At 41.3% G+C, this 19,896-nt stretch overlaps 5 non-coding genes across 5 annotated transcripts; 3 read left to right on the plus strand and 2 right to left on the minus strand.

The window, feature by feature from the left end:
* Window positions 1-5,894: 5,894 nt before the first annotated feature.
* On the plus strand, window positions 5,895-5,968 carry trnan-guu (transfer RNA asparagine (anticodon GUU)). The gene has a single exon. It is a non-coding gene; the product is annotated as a tRNA-Asn (tRNA).
* Window positions 5,969-7,511: 1,543 nt separating this feature from the next.
* On the plus strand, window positions 7,512-7,593 carry trnas-uga (transfer RNA serine (anticodon UGA)). The gene has a single exon. It is a non-coding gene; the product is annotated as a tRNA-Ser (tRNA).
* Window positions 7,594-9,151: 1,558 nt separating this feature from the next.
* trnar-ucg (transfer RNA arginine (anticodon UCG)) lies at window positions 9,152-9,224 on the minus strand. The gene has a single exon. It is a non-coding gene; the product is annotated as a tRNA-Arg (tRNA).
* Window positions 9,225-14,346: 5,122 nt separating this feature from the next.
* On the minus strand, window positions 14,347-14,419 carry trnar-ccu (transfer RNA arginine (anticodon CCU)). The gene has a single exon. It is a non-coding gene; the product is annotated as a tRNA-Arg (tRNA).
* Window positions 14,420-17,985: 3,566 nt separating this feature from the next.
* LOC138228270 (U4 spliceosomal RNA) lies at window positions 17,986-18,127 on the plus strand. Its single transcript, XR_011185356.1, has one exon. It is a non-coding gene; the product is annotated as a U4 spliceosomal RNA (small nuclear RNA).
* The last annotated feature ends 1,769 nt before the right edge of the window (window positions 18,128-19,896 follow it).

Consider the following 19,896-nt stretch of genomic DNA (forward strand, 5'->3'; position numbering starts at 1 on the left):
TACTATAGTATTTCTAAAGGTTACTGGTACAACATCAATCATTAAAGCTTAACAATAAAGTTTAGATTGCTGACTAAGGACTAACTACATTAACTAACTGCAATGCAACAGTATACATTTTACAAGAATATCTGGTTGAATTCTTGCATTTGTAGCCAATTTAATGCGAGAGAAATAAGCCAATTTAATTATTTCACAAAAAATAATGTAATATAAAATGGATGTTTTTAACTTTATTGTAGTGTTTTAGAAACTAATATGTCTTCAAAAATGGTTGTTTTTCACTCCTAGGAATGAAAGCTGTTGTTATATAATGTTTATTTTCAAATTTTGAAAAATCAAAGGATTCTAGCTTTCTCCCCTTGCAGGCATCGGACACAGAGAACCTCATGGTTTTCCTAAAAATCATTTTTTATGTTCCCTGGTGTTCCAAACTTAGTTTTAATCAATTTTAATTTGTTATTATGTTAAAAACAGGGTAATAAATTTCTAATTGGACTATAAATAATGTCATATTGTCTGCTATAAAACTGATGTTTTCAACTCTATTGTAGAGATTCTAGAATCAACTAATAGAGAATTGAAATAAAAAAGGGCATAAGAAAACATTACCAACAAAGACCACAAGATGGAGATATTGTCTAGACATTACCAACAACGACCACAAGATGGCGATATTGTCCAAAGAGGCAAGAAGGGCATAAGGTAAAATCATTTTTTGTAAGAGATTGCTGTCAGAATGCACATCCGTATCCCAAACAGAATCTCTAGCAAAATATGATAATTTGTGAAACAGGCAAATGAGTGTCTGCTACAATATGATTGCTACAGATGCAGCCATTCAAAATGCGCGGGCGTACGCTGTACGCAGTCTACCACAAGTTACCGGTAAATACCACGAGTTACCGGTAAATACCGCTAGCAAAATAATAGTATCCGGAATTTCCGCAAGGTGGAGCTAATAAAGCTCAACTTCTCATGTTTGAGCTGTAGCCATCAAAGTCTTTAATGAAGATATTACTAATAGTATTAATCATAAATGACCTTGGACAAGCTGTAAACTCAAAGTATTGCCCTGGTCCACATTATTTTTTTCATTGACCGTCTTTGTAAAAGTAACACCACAGCATTTCGCAATCACGCATTTTTTTCCAATCATGCAAAGTACAGTAATTTTTGAGAATCGATTCACCATGCCTTTCACATGCTCATAAAAGAGGTTGATTTAGGAACATAAACATATTACCGTATGCAAACTGTACTGTATACAGTTTGTATATGTATATGTATATTTAATGTCTTAATTGTGCCCGTTTAAGTATTGAATATTTATATGGAATTTTACCACTGAAGGGAAATCTTAGTGCCTGAGCATAAAAAGAATAGGAGCATGCTGCAACGCGTGTGAAGGCCATAAACGATATTAATTTTGGAACATAAACATACAGTATATGGCTGGTCTCGGTACTTTAAAGAAAACATACACGAAACATGGTTTCATTATGACCAGAATCGGTCTTGAGATATTTTTAACTTGATTTACAGTATTTGAGAGGTATGTCTTGACACCGATACTATGTAAATACTCCTCACGTATATGTTTCTAGGTTTATATTATGCATTTCATACGGTCAAATTGCTTTTGAGCAACTGATAAGAAGCGCGAAACGGTATGCCCAGGGCGTTTTAGTTTTTGTTTTGTTTTAATGCAGTGCAGTGGATTGATTAGAGATATCAAGTACATACAAGTCATTTTTTAAATGTTGTAGTTCGTCTTGTAAAAATGGTACGAGTACATCATCTGTCAACAATTACACAGGTTCTGTTTCCATATTGCGGTTTTTGGTTACGTAATATTATTTTCTAATTTCACGTTGTGAATATATGATTTGGGCAAACAGAGCCGCAAAGAAGTACATTATGGGTTGTTTTTTTTTTTTTTGCAGTTTTATCTAAAATAAGCGATGCTTAAACCTTTGTCTGATTCTTGTGAAACTATCCACACGACAGTTACCTAGGACTTGACTTCAGTGATGTCACTGATGGGATGTTTCTAAAAATCCATCCTCTGTAAAACATCTTCTCTAGTTGTTCTGCATATGTATTCGCTAATGAAGCTGTGTGTTCTGAGCCTGGTTCTCTACATTTCTGTATGAACCAGCTTAGAGGGCTAAAGACAGCTTGTGTTTAAATTGAGTGTAAGGTAATTTATGCTTCTAAAGTCATGGTCAGCATTTATTATTGTACTGTGCTGTAAACTTCTTCTGTGCCTAATTACATTATTTTATAGTCGATAATGTTTCTGTAGTGCTTTTTCAGCCCTCAGCATGTGTCTGCGCTGGTGGTGCTGTGGGTTAGGTTCCTGACTCCTATGTCACATGGTCTATGGTTGAATCTCATGGAACTATGACTTTAATTTTTAACAAACATTTCTTTGAAAAAATGAAACATTTCCCTTGGTCAGAGATTAAATAAAACCTCACTCGCATCAAAACAAATTTATATTTCTAAATATCACAACATGATCGAATTTACGTCTTTTTAATAACAATGAATAGTCACCTATGCGTTACAAAATAAACATTTATATTGATTTGAATCGCGTTTTGATTTAAATCGTAAACGCGTGTTTAAATATATGTGTTTAAAGGCGATATACTGTATAAAAGCGCTGATTCTTATGGAATGTGTTCGGCCGGGGATTCAAAAAAATTATTTTTTTTAATCGCGTATCTAAGGAAAATTGCAGTATAACTTTGTTCATGCACAAACAGTGGCATGTTACATTATAATTTGGGTGTCTCCTCTTGCCAGAAAGCTCTAAATTGCATTTTGAGTGCGGTTTTTGACTTTTTCTAAATTGCAACCCATAAATAAAGCTGATACAGTTTAGACTTACTGTATTCTAAACTGTATTACAACATCACATTGGACAATGCAACGTAAATTGCAAAAATGTTTAGAAACTAATATGTCTTCAAAAATGGTTGTTTTTCACTCCTAGGAATGAAAGCTGTTGTTATATAATGTTTATTTTCAAATTTTGAAAAATCAAAGGATTCTAGCTTTCTCCCCTTGCAGGCATCGGACACAGAGAACCTCATGGTTTTCCTAAAAATCATTTTTTATGTTCCCTGGTGTTCCAAACTTAGTTTTAATCAATTTTAATTTGTTATAATGTTAAAAACAGGGTAATAAATTTCTAATTGGACTATAAATAATGTCATATTGTCTGCTATAAAACTGATGTTTTCAACTCTATTGTAGAGATTCTAGAATCAACTAATAGAGAATTGAAATAAAAAAAGGGCATAAGAAAACATTTACAACAACGACCACAAGATGGAGATATTGTCTAGACATTACCAACAACGACCACAAGATGGAGATATTGTCCAAAGAGGCAAGAAGGGCAAAGCCGCGATAAGGTAAAATCATTTTTTGAAAGAGATTGCTGTCAGAATGCACAACTGAATCCCAAACAGAATCTCTAGTCAAATATGATCATTTGTGAAACAGGCAAATGAGTCTCTCAGGTGCCCATTGCTCATTTTCAGACACATTTATGCAATACTTTCACCATGCGTTGAGCAATAGGGATTAAAGATACCAGAGGTAAGGTTTAAAAGTGATTCTGAGGTGCAACACATCAGCGATACAGCTAGGCATCTGAAATGCGGGGTTTGAGAGCCCTTCAGGGAACACCGTACCCTAAAGGTACCAGAAGTCCACTAGTATAAGCATTAAGTCACTGTCACCCCTGTTACAATGTGATTGCTACATATCTTCATTTCTTTGGTTTTTAAGGAGTAAGAGTGCAGGGGGTCTAAATCTGTGATCCAGTGTGTTGAAGTATTTCACAACACTACCTGTAGCCCGTATGGAAATAAATACTAATTCTGATTATTGCCCTGGGCATGTACCAATAAATCACTGAGCATATATATATATATCACTGTTGAAGCTAGAGACCTGTATGTAATATTATGGTGCTAAAATGTCATTTTCACATATATTAATGTAATAAATGATTGCTTATGCTTAATAAACAAATCTAATTAAAATAAAAGCTTAAGTTTTGTATTTGTCTTGTACCATAGAACATGATTTTCTTTGTATTTCAAGCCCACAAAGTGTCCAAATGATGCACGACATGATATAAGGAAGATTATCACATGCATATCGGTATTATCTTTCTCATGAAAATGCATTCCTTTCATTACCTTTTAATTTTTAAAATGAACTCAAGTTGTGTATAATGTAATAATTTAAGTAGAATAGATTCTAGTAATATAATGATCCAGTGTGTTGCACTACTTCACTGCTTCACTGTTCTATGCCGTCTGGAAATAAATCCTCAGACTGCTTACTGCCCTGGGCTTGTACCAATAAATTACAGGAGCACATCTATATATCACTGCGTTGAAGCAGGAGACACACAATCACTGCAAACACATCCTAAATACAGTGTTCCAGCACCTTTGTCCTCATCCAGAACGTATCATTTCTTGAAAGGGATTGCTGTCCAAATGCACATCTGAATCCCAAACAGAATCTCTAGTAAAATACGATCATTTGTGAAACAGGCAAATGACTGTCTCAGGGGCCCATTCCTCATTCTCAAGACACATGTATGCAGTACGTACACCATGCATTGAGCAATAGGGATTAAAGACACCACAGGTAAGGTTAGAAGTCATTCTGACTATATTCTAAAATATTGGACTCATATTCTTATGATGGCAGACATGATGCTGCGTTTAAAACCGGGGTTAATGGACATTATATGACTGTCAATTCTGTTTTGTTTTGGAGACTCTTGGCTGCCTATATGGTACAGTGCAGCGTACCATATAGGTACAGTGCAGTTCCAAAACTGTGTCAGCTCAAAAGTTGTAAGATAGCCTCTCCAGCTGCTTTAACTCTCTTCATTTTTGTCATTTAATTGTCTGTCGGCACTATGTGGCAGCGTTGCATGACAACCCATCTCACCACGGAAAGGAACCTAACAGCTTTGGTAAGAGAGGAGAAAAGGACCTGGCCAGTAAGGGGCTCGAACCCGCAACTTTGGCGTTATTAGCACGATGCTCTAACCAACTGAGCTAACCGGCCTCACGACAGTGGTCCTCTCTGTGCAGCGCCTTTTACTTCCATTGACAAATGATAGCGATTCGAAGAGAGATCCTTCAGACCAGCAAGCAAACCCACGGCTATTTCGGTTTTCTATCTAGGCAACGTTGGTGTCTGCAATAGCATACATGAAAGCGTGATGCAATTTCTGTGGCTACATTTGTTGCACGTCATGCACAGTAAGAGTGTTTCTAACACCAAATAAAAAGTCAACAATTAGCGATCACGCCTCTCCTCAGTTAACCCACTGAAACCCTTGCTGTTAACAGTTCTTTACTGCGTGCTTTAAGAGCACCTACATATCGTGTCGGTTCTTTCAGCTTTATTCATTAGGTTTTCAAAGGCATAAGTAGAGCACAAGAGGCGTGAACGCAAGATGTGTGGTTATCTGAAGAACTCATTTCCATGGCAGCAGGGCCAAGTGATTTAGCGTATTTATAGCACCAGGAAAGGAGAAGCAGCACTTCGCCTTTTCCCGCCTAGTAAGCAGGCGATCCTGGGTCTGAATACCAGCGGTGCCTCTCTCCGTGTCTTGTTGTGCCGAATGTATCATTTCAGACAAACATGTATAGCTTGGTTCAGTTTAATGCAAGAATTCATTTCCTTTCTGGAATAACTTGTTTTTGAAGAAATCCATACAGCTTGTGAAAGATGAAATCCATTTCTTGGTTGTCAGTGGAAAAAGATTGCCGGCTGCAAGAAGCGCAAGTGATTGTTTTCTTTGACCATAAACCTGCAAATGTAGGGAGCACAAGCGGCCGTCAGTCTCTGTGGCGCAATCGGTTAGCGCGTTCGGCTGTTAACCGAAAGGTTGGTGGTTCAAGCCCACCCAGGGATGCATGTCTCCGTTTTTCCAATGTAAACATCATCACCGCTAAAGAAGATGGCGCAGAAGGCTCCACAGTTGAAACGTTGTGCTTCTTTTCTTCTCTTTTCAGCATGGAGTAAACCTTTGCTTGATCCTTTGCAGCCTACGCATGCTGACACAGCTACCTTTCTTTTAACGCGCCTCAATCATTATTCACCAAAACCATCAGCAGAATGTGTCGCCTTTGTGGTGATGTCACTCCTCTGCTTCACAAATGTCCTTAGTGACGGACCATTTCTTTCTGCCATTTTTCCGGAGCGGTTATTGATTGCTCCATCATTTCCCTCTTACTTTCCATCACTAGATTGAAAAAAAAAAAACAGAAACAGGCTGACAGGACGACAATCAAATTGCAAAAACTCATCAAAGCACTCGATAGAGTATTTGAATCCACAAGTAGCTACGAGCAACTTTGTCCTGGCTTGCATGAAAGTCGGAAAATGTCAAAAAGAAAAAGATGGTGGCTTTTTCATATCTGTTCTTTTATTTTTAGTTCGTTGGCTCTTCTGTCCATTGTCCTCCTGCCTGGCTCTTGACCTGTGACTGTCTGAACGCACACATTAGACTTTCAGGCGGGGGATTTGTCCTGAGCCTCTGTGAAAGACCCACCCACCCCCATAAATAACTGCTCTAGAAACACATGAATGCAAAACTAAACCACAGCTTAAAGAGGAGCTCCAACTCAGTGCCATACTAATGTAAACGAAGTAATACTAAGACATGTTCTTATGGATTTGTCTTACCTTGAGATATGTAATTGGATTTCAGGATTAACTTCCTCATTCAATGTACTGGTGATTCTTTGCCTGGTCAGTACCTGGGTGGGAGACCTCCAGCGAACAATTAAGGTTGCTGCTGGAAGTGGTGTTAAGAGACTCTTAGGATCTTCCAGAGGCGTCTGTCCAATAGCACTAGTTGCCTTAGAGCTGGCTCAAACATTGCTCAAGAGTCTACCTTTCACAGATGCGGAAAGATGAATGATGGGGGTGCACGCTTCAAGGAGCCTTCCAGCTGTAGGGACCGATTAGAGACGATCCGTAGCATGTGTTCGTTTCCATATACGCCCCGTGTCTCAACGGTAGGACAGAGTCAAATACTGCCTCGACACGTAACAGCATTATATTAAACCGCAGGACTTGAGGGCTGTTTTGTTTGAATGTTCAAGGCATTGGTAAGAGCGTAGGTCAAGGGCCATTGGTGCATCTCCTGTAACTGGAGTAAAAATGCTATTCAAAGTGCAGTGACTAAAATCGTCGTCCACATGTCTCCGTTGTTGATTGCTTTCTGTCTAAGAACGTTCTGTTTTCATGTCCGAACAGGGAGACTTTATCATTCCAACTTGAAGCCACCCTTAAGTCCTCTGACTTAACGCCGTGTGTGTGTGTGCTTGCACGTATGGCGTAAAAGGTTTCTTAAACGGAGAGCGAACTTGAAAAAAGTTGCCTCCGCTGCCGCGGCCGCCTCGCACTCCCTGTTCGATTGTAGCAAGAAGGCAGCGGCCGCGGCGCTCACTGTAGTCGTGGCCGAGTGGTTAAGGTGACGGACTTGAAATCCGTTGGGGTCTCCCCGCGCAGGTTCAAATCCTGCCGACTACGGCGTCCTTTGCATTTGGTTGCGTGCGTGCGTGTAAAAGGACTAGCGCCGTTTCGTTTTCGCTGGGACCTTTAGCACTCTAAATCGCCTGGACCCGCAGCCTGTGAAATCGATTCTTCGGCACCCACGAAGGACGCTTTGCCGCTGGACACAGATAACGATGCTTTTCTGCAACGAGCTTTCCAGCTGAATTTTCTCGGCAGCTCCGTACTGAACCTGTTCTCCATTGCAACATAGCGGAGGCTCGTCACGTCTATAGCAAGGCTGTGTAGGACCGCATACGCCACAGTGACTTGTACACAGACCACACGAAAGGCAAGCAAAATACACTTTTAAAATTCCAAAGACTCACAAGGTCAGAGAAACAGCGATGACCTGAACAGATCTGTTACAGAAGTCTAGGTTGACCTTTTTAGAGCTGTAATTGCATTTTTGTTTAATAGAAGATCAAATCTACTCGCATGTACCAGCACCTTACAGTTTATTGATGTTAATTCTTTTTAAGTAATAAGATTGCTAACGATGTTGGACTTTAGCCGGTGTTTTTTAGAACAAATTGCTTACACTTCTGTAAGGAATACGCAGTACGTGCCTTTGTCAGTCATTGCTCACCATACCTGTAACTTTCTTATCTAACTCACTTCCTCAAATGGTGAAGGTCCACAAACATAAATGAAAAAAAAACCCTTGTTGTAGATGAGGTGCACAAAAAAGCAGCCCCTGATAGTGTATAACACATTTATACTATTGCAGAGACACATGTAACATATATATATATACTGTATATATATATGAAACAGAAATAGAAACAGAAACAGGAATCGCTTACTCACCTGGAGAATCTCTGTAGGAATATCTAGCATTTATCAATGGAAATAAAAGCTGCTTTAATACAGTGCATGTTCAAACTCAAACCCTCAGCTGCTGTTCTTGTTTGTTTTGGGACAAATTGCAACTGAGCATCGCATGAGCCGTTACGTACCCTTATCTGTTAGGGAATTTCAAGGGAGGAGTTAGGTCAGAATGGGTAGGCTGCAAAACAACAAGTAAAGATTTATTCCAAGATGAAACGTTGTGGCGGTTTTCTTATCTTTTCAGCATGGACTCAACTTTTACGTGTTCCTTATATGCTATATATGTATATATTAGCACCAATGTCGTTCTTAAAAACTAACATGAAATTGTCAGGGACATTCAGCTATATACAAAGACGAGACAGACAAAGTAATAATTCTGTATTAACGTGGCCTACATATTGACGCAATGATCGAACTAACTGACATGTTCTGACTCAGATCCCCTGCAGTTCATGCCAATTAGAACAATAGCAATGCTGAGTCCTCCCCACCCTACTGAGCACAAATTCAGCTGCTCTCCAGTTCTGTTCTGCATGTTTTTTCATTGCAATTGAGCTCGGAGCTGGAGATGATCTCCATACAGTTCTGTGTTCACCAGCCCACACTTGCGTGCTAATTTACAGGTTGTGGCAAATGCTTTTCTATAGTTCATATACATGACGGCAACCTGTTACCGAGGAACCTGAGAGGTTTAAAAGCCTCACGAGCCAGGCATGACTCGAACCTACAATCTTCTGATCCGAAGTCAGACGCGTTATCCATTACGCCACTGGCCCATAGAACACGCACTTGCACTCCACCACAGAGAGCTCTACACTGCTACTAGTAGTACACTTCCCCATCTAAATTTTCACAGCAAGAAACTTGTGTTTCCTACTATTTTTATCAGGTTTAAAATATCATCTCCTTAAAACAGAAAAAGTGTTGATGTGTCGTGCTGAAATTCCGATTGATTTTGAATTCAAAGAAAAAAGGTTTTCTTCCAAAACACCATGAAATTGTCACATCTTGCAGACAATAGGTGTATTCCATGTTGAAAAGAGAAGAAAGAAAACCATGGAGCCTTTTACAGGTGTGAGGCTTCTTCAGGTGTGAGAAGACCTCACAGTCGAAACGCTGTGTTTCCGTTCTTCTCTTTTCAGCATGCAATAAACCTATTACTTGTTCCTTTGCAGCCGAGGCATGCTGACGTAGCTACCCAGCTGAACATCTTGCAGACTCTACAGTACTTCTCTCCTGTAGAAGTAAAGCAGGGCTTGCTGGGTGAGCTTTTGCTCCGGTAAATTAGGTCACGTGTCATGTTAAATCACTTCTTCTAAACACAACATTTGCTGGTGCTAGCTTTCCCCATGAAAAGAGACATTTCCCTTACAGTACATGACATATCGTTTTTATTCTATCAATAAGTATAGAAATTAAACAAAAGAAAAAATGGTGTCGCCAAAGAATGCACAGCTCTGTCGCCTTTGGGAGGTGTCAAGGGCATTGAGCTCCTTGGACATGAAAAGTGCCCGTTAAATGCCATTTCTCATCATTTCTCTTGGCGTCAGTTCTGCTATTAAACGGGAAAGAGGCAACAGGCTCAGAGATTATGTTAAGTGCACACCGAGCGCAGATGTGTCCAAGTGTCTGTAAAAGTGCGGTGCTCCCTAGTGGCTTAAAGTGCCTGCCTAGTAAGCAGGCGATCCTGGGTCTGAATACCAGCTGTGCCTCTCTCCGTGTCTTGTTGTGCCAAATGTATCATTTCAGACAAACATGTACAGCTTTGTTCAGTTTAATGCAAGAATTCATTTCCTTTCTGGAATAACGTGTTTTTGAAGAAATCCATACATTTTGTGAAAGATGAAATCCATTTCTTGGTTGTCAGTGAAAAAATATTGCTGGCTACAAGAAGCGCAAACGATTGTTTTCTTTGACCATAAACCTGCAAATGTAGGGAGCACAAAAGACCGTCAGACTCTGTGATGCAATCGGTTAGTGCATTTGGCTGTTAACTGAACAGTTGGTGGTTCAAGCCCCTCCAGTATGCATGTCTCAGTTTTTCCAATGTAAACATCATCACCATCGCTAAAGAAGATGGCGCAGAAGGCTCCACAGCCGAAACGTTGTGCTTCTTTTCTTCTCTTTTCAGCATGGAGTAAACCTTTGCTTTATCCTTTGCAGCCTAAGCATGCTGACGCAGCTACCTTTCTCTTAACGCGCCTCAATCATTATTCACCAAAACGATCAGCAGAATAAGTCGCCTTTGTGGTGATGTCACTCCTCTGCTTCACAAATGTCCTTAGTGACGGGCCATTTCTTTCTGCCATTTTTCCGGAGCGGTTATTGATTGCTCCATCATTTCCCTCTAACTTTCCATCACTAGGTTGAAAAAAAAAACAGAAACAGGCTGACAGGACGACAATCAAATTGCAAAAACTCATCAAAGCACTCGATAGAGTATTTGAATCCACAAGTAGCTACGAGCAACTTTGTCCTGGCTTGCATGAAAGTCGGAAAATGTCAAAAAGAAAAAGATGGTGGCTTTTTCATATTCGTTCTTTTATTTTTAGTTCGTTGCTTCTTCTGTCCATTGTCCTCCTGCCTGGCTCTTGACCTGTTTGTACGCACACAGTAGACTTTCATGCAGGGGATTTGTCCTGAGCCTCTGTGAAAGACCCACCCACCCCCATAAATAACTGCTCTAGAAACACATGAATGCAAAACTAAACCACAGCTTAAAGAGGAGCTTGTCATGACCGCCAGGCAGTTAAGACCAACTCTTAAGCGATCTAATCAGCACCAGCAGTGGGTGATTATTAATAAACGCCGCCGCACGAGTTAACCCACCTGCACACACTCCACCGTGCGGTACGCAGTGCTATTTTTACCATCTTTACCTGCTTCCCGCTGGTATTGAGTCTACTCCTTGAGAGCTCTACCTGGCGTTTTTTCCATTACCTCGTTTATTCTGGATATTGGACTCCCCTTCTGCCTTTTCGACTTTGGACCTCGCCTCTCACCTCGGACTGTTTGCCACCAGTGTTCTCCCTGGATTACGACTTACCTTACGCCTCTTGACCACGAAACAAAGCAAAGCAGAGCAAAACAAAATGAACAAACGAAAACCCTCACGTCCCGCACTTGCATATAACGCCGTTACGTGCCCAAGCGGTATTGTACGTCATCCTAGCACTGCACCCCGGGGCGTATGGTATATGGGAACGAGCACACGCCACGAATCGTCTCGAATCACTCCCTACAGCTGTAAGGCACCTTGAAGCGTGCGCCCCCAACATTCTTCTTTGCGCATCTGTGAAAGGTAAACTCTTGAGCAAACTCTGAACCAGCTCTAAGGAAACTAATCTGATTAGACGTTACTTTGACTCATCCTTTAAGGGACCCTTGTTAATTGGAGAATCCAATGATTTCGAATGAATTCTGTATGCGTTAAAAGACAGCTATACACAGAAAACATGCAGGACACTTCTCATGATGTTTCCCGAGCCGAAACACAGTGCGTTTTTCCAAGCCATCTGACAAAGCCCGCCCACTGAAAACTGCAGCAGATCGTGTAAAGACGTTCAACTTTGTAACTACTGCACGCACGCACAGGAAGCAGAATAAATTCCTCTTTTCAAACTGTCAAAGGTTTGCTTTGCGAACACTGCAGGACATCGCACAATCGCTTTTGAACGGGGACAAACGATTTCTTATGGGGCGCAGTAAGTACAGACGTTTAAAAAGCTCCACTCATGCCGACGATGCAGCATGAAGAAGCGCAACCTAACGTTTGCATTCCTAGCAAATTCCTTTTATTTTTTTATAAATAAAGACAGTCTTGTTTAACAAACAACACACACAACATTTTACATTGTCAATTCAGTTCAAATCAATGTATTTCTATATAGCGCCTTTCACAACAAGGGCTTCCCAAGGCACTTAACAATGCAAGTTGTTAAGAGCCTTGTGTCTAATATGCCGCCTAGGTAACGTGCTGTCTCTTATGAGGCAAATGTTTAAATCCTCTGAGTTAAGTGCTGAAGTTATAGTAGTCCTATCAGTATTGTTGCCTCCGATCAACAGATCCTCAGTTTTCTCAGAGTTGAGTAACAAAACGTTTTCACACATCCAAGTATTTCCTTCCTTAATGCATTTAACTAAACTGATAATAGAAGAGTTGTCGTTTGGTGTAAACAAAATGTTTATTTGAGTGTCATCAGCATATGAATGAAAGTTCATATTATTTTTTCATATTATCCTACCTAGCAGCAGCATGTAGAGAGAGAGAGCAATATTGGTCCCAGCACTGATCTTCTGGTACCCCAAATTGAACTGGTGACATTGATGAAGCAGTACAATTATTAGATATTTGAACATAATGAAAACGATGAGTAAAATGTGATGTAAACCACTGAAGGACGGTTCTAGATAAGCCAACCTCAAACTCAAGCCTGTGTAACAAAACAGAGAGGTCAACCGTGTCAAAGGCAGCTCTAAGATCTAGAAGCACAAGCACTGTTGCATTCCCCGCATCAGTAGCTAAGAGAATATCATTTACGACTCTTGTTAATGCAGTTTCAGAAACCAGACTGAAATTTCTCAAGTATATTATTTGAATCCAGATACGATTGACGTTGGGCAACAACTATTCTCTCAAGACTTTTAGATTGAAATGGGACCTTTGAGACAGGCCTGTAGTTGTTAAGAACTTGTGGATCCAAATTTGACTTCTTAAGGAGCGGTCTAACAACCGCTACCTTAAATTGATCAGGTACAACACCTGACGCAAGCGATGCATTCATCATACTAATTATAGGTCCTGCCAGTCCTTTGAGGGGAATCTTTGACTAGCTGAGTGGGGATGGGATCTAGCGAACAGGTGGTTGACTTTGTCTTACGTCTGTGTTCATGAGTCCACCATAAGAAGAAATCTGAACAGGAGTGGTGATCATGCGAGGTCACCACGGAGGAAACCACTGCTCTCCCCCCAAAAAAAACCACCACTGCCCCTCTCAAGTTTGCTAAAGACCACATGGATGTCCCACAGCAACTCCTGGAACAATGTTCTGTGGACAGATGTGACAAAAGTTGAACTTGTTGGTAAATGTGCACAGCGTTATGTTTGGAGATAACAAAACACTGCATACCAACTCCAAAACCTCATCCCACCTGGGAAGCATGGCGGAAGCTGTACGGCTTGCAATCATCGAGGGACCGATGAATTCCAAGATGTATCAGGAAATTCTACAGCAGAATGTCAGGGTGTCTGCCTGTGATCTAAAACTCGAAAGACGCTGGGTCATGCAACATGACAAAAACAAAGGAGTACATCAACAACAGAGTGGCTGAAACAGAAGAAATTCCGTATTTTGGGATGGCCAAGTAAGAGTCCTGACCCCAATCCCATTGCAGTGCTGTGGCGTGATCTGAAGCAGGCCGTTCAGCGCAAGACATCCCAAAAATATACATGAACTGAAACAGTTTTGCATAGACGAATAGGCCAAAATACCTCCTAACCGCTGCTCAGGTCTGACCAGCCGCTACAGAAAGTGGGGGTTGAGGTTTTTGTCATAAAGGAGGTTCCACTAGCTCCTTAATATAAGGGTTCACGTACTTTTTCCATCAATGACCTTGATTGTTTAAACCATTTGGTCAATAAAGAAACAGCAATGTCAAATGTTGGGCGTGTGTTGTTTGTTAAATCAGACTCTCTTTATTAATTATTATGACTTAGATAAAGATAAGATCACATGTTAGGAGCCATTCATGCAGAAATCCACATCATTCCGAAGGGCTGTTTACAAAAGTTTTTCTCCCAACTCTATGTGAGAGAAAAGCAGAGACGCTCACTGAGTAAGGTGGGGTTGCAGCTTTGCAAATTGCAAGGACATTTGTATGCTCAAAATGGGACAGGAGCACCCCAGATGGGACTTGAACCCACAATCCCTGGCTTAGGAGGCCAGTGCCTTATCCATTAGGCCACTGGGGCACACTAGATGAGGTCGATCACGCTGATGAAGAGCCAGTTTTGTTTTCCTTTGCTTTTTCAAAGGGATCCCCAAAATTAGGGAAGTTAGGCAGCAGAAGGTTTACTGTGACCTGAGAAGGACCGGCATCCAATCACGGTGGTACACACACACACGCTCTCACTCATCTGAGCTACACGGCTATCTCAGGATGATCTCAGGTGCGCCGAGCTGGTACGGAACATATTGAACTGATCGATGGCGAATTGTCTCTCAGACAGGCTTTTCACCTCTGAGCTCCCTGACTGACAGTGATCAGCTAGGTAGTGAAACAGTCAGCTGCTTCTAAGCCTTAAACAGCTGCATCTCAGCGCTTCCACGGAGAGATGATTTGAAAGCCGAACAAGTCACCTCTGAGCTCCCTGACTTTAGGGTACGGTGTTCCCTGAAGGGCTCTCAAACCCCGCATTTCAGATGTCTAGCTGTATCGCTGATGTGTTGCACCTCAGAATCACTTTTAAACCTTACCTCTGGTATCTTTAATCCCTATTGCTCAACGCATGGTGAAAGTATTGCATAAATGTTTCTGAAAATGAGCAATGGGCACCTGAGAGTCTCATTTGCCTGTTTCACAAATGATCATATTTGACTAGAGATTCTGTTTGGGATTCAGTTGTGCATTCTGACAGCAATCCCTTTCAAAAAACGATACATTCTGGATGAGATCAAAGGTGCAGGAACACTGTATTTAGGATGTGTTTGCAGGTATTCTGTCTCTCTAGCTTCAACACAGTGATATATATATATATGCTCACTAATTTTTTGGTACATGCCCAGGGCAATAATCATTATGAGGATTTATTTCCTGATGTGCTAGGGGTAGTTTTGTGAAATACTTCAACACACTGGATCGCAGGTTTAAACCCCCTGGACTCTTACTCCTTAAAAACCAACAAATGCAGATATGTAGCAATCATATTGTAGCAGACACTCATTTGCCTGTTTCACAAATGATCATATTTTACTAGAGATTCTGTCTGGGATACGGATGTGCATTCTGACAGCAATCTCTTTCAAAAATGATTTTACCTTATCGCGGCTTTGCCCTTCTTGTCTCTTTGGACAATATCTCCATCTTGTGGTCGTTGTTGGTAATCTCTAGACAATATCTCCATCTTGTGGTCGTTGTTGGTAATGTCTTCTTATGCCCTTTTATAATTTCAATTCTCTATTAGTTGATTCTAGAATAGAGTTGAAAACATCAGTTTTATAGCACACAATATGACATTATTTATAGTCCAATTAGAAATTTATTACCCTGTTTTTAACATAATAACAAATTAAAATTGATTAAAACTAAGTTTGGAACACCAGGGAACATAAAAAAAATGATTTTTAGGAAAACCATGAGGTTCTCTGTGTCCGAAGCCTGCAAGGGGAGAAAGCTAGAATCCTTTGATTTTTCTAAATTTGAAAATAAACATCATATAACAACAGCTTTCATTCCTAGGAGTGAAAAACAACCATTTTTGAAGACATATTAGTTTCTAAAACACTACAATAAAGTTAAAAACATCCGTTTTATATTACATTATTTTTTGTGAAATTAGTCATTTTTTGCACTATTTTTAATAAAATCTCTAATTAAAAGTGATTAAAATTAAGTTTGGAACAACAAGAAACACAAAAAAAAAGATTTTAAGGAAAAAAATGATGTCTTCTGTGCCAGGTGCCTGAAAGGGGAGAAAGCTAGAATCCTACCCAGGCTCCTGGAGCTCTTTCCTGGCTAAAGGAGGGTGAATCCATCCCCTTCAAAGCTCCATGAAAAAATGATATTTTTAAATTTGAAAAAAAAAACATTATAGAACAACATCTCTTGGTCCACAGAGTGCAAAAATCCAACTTTGAAAAAAATCCATTGACTGGTCCCTGAATCCTGAAGTTTCTTTGCATGATATCGGGCTTGCAACCACTTTCTGGAAAATGATGAAAAATGCCAAAAATGAAAAAAAAGTTATCAATTCTAGAGCCTAAGAGGAAAACAAGACAAAGGTATATCTCCAAATAATTTTATGTGCTTCAGAAGAGCCCAGGAAAGTTTTTTGCATACATGAAACCACGCCCGTTTGCACGTAAGAGGACATGGTTGCACACACGACTGCATGAAAGCACGCGTGCATGCGAAGTCATCCTGTTGAGCATTTGAAAAGCCGCACCACGCCGCACTTGAAATAGCTCTTACATTAGTGGTAGACGCAGGAATCGCCTTTTTATTTACGCTCTTACCAACGCGATGGAAAGCAAAACAAAGCAAAGCAGAACAGAGCAAAACAAAACGAACAAACGAAAACCCTCACGTCCCGCACTTGCATATAACGCCGTTACGTGCCCAAGCGGTATTGTACGTCATCCTAGCACTGCACCCCGGGGCGTACGGTATATGGGAAAGAGCACACGCCACGAATCGTCTCGAATCACTCCCTACAGCTGTAAGGCGCCTTGAAGCGTGCACCCCCAACATTCTTCTTTGCGCATCTGTGAAAGGTAAACTCTTGAGCAAACTTTGAACCAGCTCTAAGGAAACTAATCCGATTAGACTTTACTTTGACTCATCTTTTTACGTTCAGTGCTGGATTGCTCAAACTCCAGCTAGGGTTAGGGTTAGCATTCCAATGCTACTTAGACACTTTGTTTACGCTCAGTGCTGGATTTTGGGAGCTTCAGGACGACTGGGAATTTTCTCCTATCTGTCCATTCTGTTTTGTTTTGGAGACTCTTGGCTGCCTATGTGGTACAGTGCAGCGTGAAGGAAACATTTTCCAAAACTGTGTCAGCTCAAAAGTTGTAAGAAAACCTCTCCAGCTGCTTTAACTCTCTTCATTTTTGTCATTTAATGTAACACTCGATGTATAACTGGAGCCTCACATATGCAAATAGTGAGGCTCCAGTTCGACACACAGTTCGACACCAGAGAATGCTCACGATTTCGGAAGCTGTCTCCGGGACGTGCTGATTCCACACATCCTGAATAAATCATGATATTGTTAGTTGCTGTAGCTAGACGTTCAAATGAGTTTCATGGTCAGATGGACTGTTTCCTCCAGCGGTATAGTATTGCAGTGAGACAGCACGATGCCTGCAAGACTATGTCACGCTAAACGCCACAGATTGTGTTTGTCCGTTCGTGTCAGTCGTCCTGCAGCCACGGGAAGTGGGACACAAACATGCTGCAATGCTTTCAAGACGGTAGGATTTGTTTGTGCAACATCCGAGAAGAGTACTTGTGGCTTGAATGTGAACTGTACATGCCCGCCCCCTTTCCTCTGTAGTGCATGAGTTCCTCCCGGCATGCCCTTCGTCATTGTTCTCTCATCTTGTATTTAAAGGGTTGTATTTCTGCTGCTGAAAATAAGCAACGGTTTTCTCACAACGCCCTTTGTTCCCGACGGAGCCCTTGTCTGTCATGAAATTCTTCAAAACCTCAAGCTAGAAGAAGAAGACGACAAATATGAAGCGTTACAGCAACGACATGCCATGAGACGATTGATAACGATTTCCATAGGATCCCCGCGGTTGCCTGGCAACCGTCAGCTTTGCGCAGTGGCAGTATCGGAGCCTGTGAGGTTTAGCCGAGGCGCGATTATTGCTAGTTGAAAACTTTTCCCAATACCCCGCTTCCACCGGTTTGCAATAGAATCGGCGAAAGCAATTTTTGACAGTCTCGTCAGAAACTGAGCAAGGTGTTTAAAGACAGATTTTGTCATGGTGACATCATGGTAGAAAGAAACGAGCTTGTTACGTCTCAACAGAAACGCTCTTTAGCTCTTTCAGCGTTATGCAGAGAACAGCGTCTGTCGAGATTACTTTTGTGTCAGCGCGAAACGCCGTGTGCTGTCAGTTTGATTTCATATTGCTCGTAGCGGCGCCCGGCTTTTGTCTGTCAAACGTTGGGTTGCGCTTCTTCATGCTGCATCGTCGGCATGAGTGGAGCTTTTTAAACGTCTGTACTTACTGCGCCCCATAAGAAATCGTTTATCCCCGTTCAAAAGCGATTGTGCGATGTCCTGCAGTGTTCGCAAAGCAAACCTTTGACAGTTTGAAAAGAGGAATTTTTTCTGCTTCCTGTGCGTGCGTGCAGTAGTTACAAAGTTGAACGTCTTTACACGATCTGCTGCAGTTTTCAGTGGGCGGGCTTTGTCAGATGGCTTGGAAAAACGCACTGTGTTTCGGCTCGGGAAACATCATGAGAAGTGTCCTGCATGTTTTCTGTGTATAGCTGTCTTTTAACGCATACAGAATTCATTCGAAATCATTGGATTCTCCAATTAACAAGGGTCCCTTAAAGGATGAGTCAAAGTAACGTCTAATCGGATTAGTTTCCTTAGAGCTGGTTCAGAGTTTGCTCAAGAGTTTACCTTTCACAGATGCGCAAAGAAGAATGTTGGGGGCGCACGCTTCAAGGTGCCTTACAGCTGTAGGGAGTGATTCGAGACGATTCGTGGTGTGTGCTCGTTCCCATATACCATACGCCCCGGGGTGCAGTGCTAGGATGACGTACAATACCGCTTGGGCACGTAACGGCGTTATATGCAAGTGCGGGACGTGAGGGTTTTCGTTTGTTCGTTTTGTTTTGCTCTGCTTTGCTTTGTTTCGTTGTCAAGAGGCGTAAGGTAAGTCGTAATCCAGGGAGAACACTGGTGGCAAACAGTCCGAGGTGAGAGGCGAGGTCCAAAGTCAAAAAGGCAGAAGGGGAGTCCAATATCCAGAATAAACGAGGTAATGGAAAAAACGCCAGGTAGAGCTCTCAAGGAGTAGACTCAATACCAGCGGGAAGCAGGTAAAGATGGTAAAAATAGCACTGCGTACCGCACGGTGGAGTGTGTGCAGGTGGGTTAACTCGTGCGGCGGCGTTTGTTAATAATCACCCACTGCTGGTGCTGATTAGATCGCTTAAGAGTTGGTCTTAACTGCCTGGCGGTCATGACAAGCTCCTCTTTAAGCTGTGGTTTAGTTTTGCATTCATGTGTTTCTAGAGCAGTTATTTATGGGGGTGGGTGGGTCTTTCACAGAGGCTCAGGACAAATCCCCTGCATGAAAGTCTACTGTGTGCGTTCAAACAGGTCAAGAGCCAGGCAGGAGGACAATGGACAGAAGAAGCAACGAACTAAAAATAAAAGAACGAATATGAAAAAGCCACCATCTTTTTCTTTTTGACATTTTCCGACTTTCATGCAAGCCAGGACAAAGTTGCTCGTAGCTACTTGTGGATTCAAATACTCTATCGAGTGCTTTGATGAGTTTTTGCAATTTGATTGTCGTCCTGTCAGCCTGTTTCTGTTTTTTTTTTCAATCTAGTGATGGAAAGTAAGAGGGAAATGATGGAGCAATCAATAACCGCTCCGGAAAAATGGCAGAAAGAAATGGCCCGTCACTAAGGACATTTGTGAAGCAGAGGAGTGACATCACCACAAAGGCGACTTATTCTGCTGATCGTTTTGGT

This window comes from Lepisosteus oculatus, unplaced genomic scaffold (genome assembly GCF_040954835.1).
Source record: "Lepisosteus oculatus isolate fLepOcu1 unplaced genomic scaffold, fLepOcu1.hap2 HAP2_SCAFFOLD_40, whole genome shotgun sequence".
Taxonomy (NCBI): domain Eukaryota; kingdom Metazoa; phylum Chordata; class Actinopteri; order Semionotiformes; family Lepisosteidae; genus Lepisosteus; species Lepisosteus oculatus.